Source organism: Crocuta crocuta, unplaced genomic scaffold, assembly GCF_008692635.1.
Source record: "Crocuta crocuta isolate KB4526 unplaced genomic scaffold, BGI_CrCroc_1.0 scaffold2112, whole genome shotgun sequence".
NCBI lineage: Eukaryota > Metazoa > Chordata > Mammalia > Carnivora > Hyaenidae > Crocuta > Crocuta crocuta.
In genome coordinates this window covers 227,719-228,176 of record NW_027527133.1, presented here as the reverse complement: position 1 = coordinate 228,176, position 458 = coordinate 227,719, and positions in this window count along the sequence as shown.

Here is a 458-nt window from a genome sequence, read left to right as displayed (position 1 = left end):
GGAGATGGGGGCTGTTTGCTTCTTGGAATGTCATTTTGTAGCCATTGGGAAGGAGCAGCTGAAGGCTCACTCACTTGTCAGTAACTCTTTGGTCCATTCTGTTTAGCAAATGCAGAACATTTCCAAGAACCAGTTCTCTTGGGCTGCCCGGCAAAGACAGAAACAGAGCTCAGGGACATTCTTGATACCCTGTTTGACATTGGATAGGCAGAATTGGAAGTGACTGGCATTCTAGGGTGTTGGTAGTACTCTGTTGTCTCCTGCATTGGCATCTGCCTCCTTGGTCAGGGAGCCACCTTCCCCATCGTGCCACACAATACAGGAGGGACTGTACATGTACAAACCAGGCCATGCTTGTTAGAGTGAGGAGAGATTGCAAGGGAGCAAGAGGCACTGCTCTGCCGGTGTGCAGAGTGGCCCAGGCTCAGAGGTCAAGTGCTGCCCGGTAGACCACATGT